This window comes from Leuresthes tenuis, unplaced genomic scaffold (assembly GCF_036924035.1).
Source record: "Leuresthes tenuis unplaced genomic scaffold, fLeuTen1.0.hap1 SCAF_9, whole genome shotgun sequence".
Classification (NCBI taxonomy): Eukaryota; Metazoa; Chordata; class Actinopteri; order Atheriniformes; family Atherinopsidae; genus Leuresthes; species Leuresthes tenuis.
This window is the reverse complement of record NW_027325363.1, coordinates 13348165-13350260: the sequence shown is the minus strand read 5'-3', so window position 1 is coordinate 13350260 and position 2096 is coordinate 13348165. Positions and strand designations below refer to the sequence as shown.

At 37.1% G+C, this 2096-nt stretch overlaps 1 long non-coding RNA gene across 1 annotated transcript; it reads right to left on the bottom strand.

The window, feature by feature from the left end:
• Positions 1 to 264: 264 nt before the first annotated feature.
• On the bottom strand, positions 265 to 964 carry LOC140313739 (uncharacterized). Its single transcript, XR_011917084.1, has 3 exons — positions 807 to 964; positions 617 to 670; positions 265 to 504 (listed from the first exon to the last, which is right to left on the bottom strand). It is a non-coding gene; the product is annotated as an uncharacterized lncRNA (long non-coding RNA).
• Between the last annotated feature and the right edge of the window lie 1132 nt (positions 965 to 2096).

The following is a 2096-nucleotide window of genomic DNA, read 5'->3' as shown; positions in this document are numbered from 1 at the left end:
CACCATGTAGGATTCATTATACTAGTGATTGCTTTCTGTAGTAACAAGTTGTTTGAGTTAGTTACAAACATCAGTTCTTGATAAAGTCGAGAAGAGCAGAATAACACATTAAGTAAAACACTGAGTAATATAACTAATAATAGTGTTATTAGTAATGTAAATAGTTATTCAAATGTAATAAGTAAGTATGTCTGTAAGTATTTGTTGAAAGTAATGACTGAAGAACAAGAACACACTAACCAGCAATGACCTACTGAGAACACTTAGACAGAATGAAATGGATAGACTGGAGAACAGAGTCATGGTTGAAACCAGTGAAGATGTTAACTTCATCGAAGAAGTATGTCTTTCCAGGGGTCAGTTTAAGGTAGTTGCAATAATCAGGCGTTTCCAGGATGACAGTTGAGGTCCAACGTTTCACTGTGACATTTCCTCCTTGGATTTCCAACACGCTGCTGAACACAGTGCTCTTCAGAGACACACTTTCCACGACCCCAATGAGAACTAAACAAGGACATGAACACACAAAGTTACAAAGACACTCGTGTTCATTGACAGTGTTTGTTCACAGAAAATAAATAAGCGGGAAAAAAAAAGATGAAAACGGCTATCTTACATTTCTGGCAAAGTCTTGTTTTATTCACGTTGACCAACGATAGAACCCTGGATTCTGACAAAAAAATTAAAATAATAATAATAATTGCACATGTCGGCATTATGCAGGAGCTAGACTTTGAAGTCTGGTTAAAATGACTAGAAAGTCAGTTGTTAGTTTGTGATGTGATGTCTAAGCAGACACAACTAACCTGGAATGCTGGATTTAGTATTTCCTGTTTGGTTCACAGGACTCAGTCTGCCTGAGCAGCACGACCACAAAGACGTATTATAGTAGTCGTGACCACAGCACTGGAATCCATTCTTGGCATTGTAGAGTACCTCTACGCCCTCACTTTTGCAGCAAACCTGCATATGAAGCAAATATTTCGTATATTTATGGACAACGAAAACATGATGATTTACAATTTTAAAGTTTGAATTGGATTCAAATGATATCACATATATCTATGACACTCATAGAAATACAGTCAGCCATCAAAATTATTCAAAACCCACGCTGACTGTTACAGTCATTTTCAAATTCTGATAGAAATTGTTGTGCTTAGGTTCAGATTAGTGTGTAAGGGACTTCCTCTGTCTCTTACAGAATAATCAGTAAGTCCAGGAGATAATTAGGTTGCTTCTGCAAAGTGACTGGGTGAGTAAGCAGGGTTATGAAACATTTGCATTAGACATTTGTCTAAAAAAAATTGACTTTTGTGGCTTTATAAAAATGTGGTCACTTTTTATTTTAGAGTTAAAAAGCCGTGCAATAAGATTGGCCACTGGATTTTTTTCCCCACTCTGGTCCCACTTTTTCATTTTTCCTTCAAAGCTCGTTCTTCATGTCGTTTCGCACACATTCTATAGGTTTAACTTATGGCTACCAGGTGTAAACATTACAAAAAGCTAAACTAGCTCATCTCACACTGCAACTCTATTGTACCATAACATTAGCCTCTGTGTAAGGTATGCACAAGTAATTCTGCGTCGCCGTTATTATTAACAAAACCTACCTTAGAGCTATTCTGAGATGATCCACAACTCTGACTGTCATCTTTGTCTCTTTTCAGGTCGAGTAGTACTCCAGCACAGCATTTCGTCGATGGGTCTGAAATGTTGTAAGCTTGATCCCCACAGCAATGAATATTTATTCTCCTGATGTGGCTGGTTGGAAAAGCAGAATTTGAAATTAATCAAAATCAAACAGGCAAAGGAAGATGAAGACAAATTGCCTTGCATTCAAAAGGGGATGAGTTACAATGTGCATGTTTAAGTGAATAAAGGACACTGTATGCCAGCCTGGAAGATAACTCATTTACGTCTTCAACACAGCAGTACACTAATTCAGTATTCAGGTTAGAATGAAAAGGAGATGCAAAGCTCAGGTTTGGAAGAAGTGATTTTCTTTCAGAAAGGAAAGTACAAAAGGTTGTACATGAAACCAGCTGAATTAACAATAAAGATGTAATAACATAAGTTCCAATACACATGGCTGG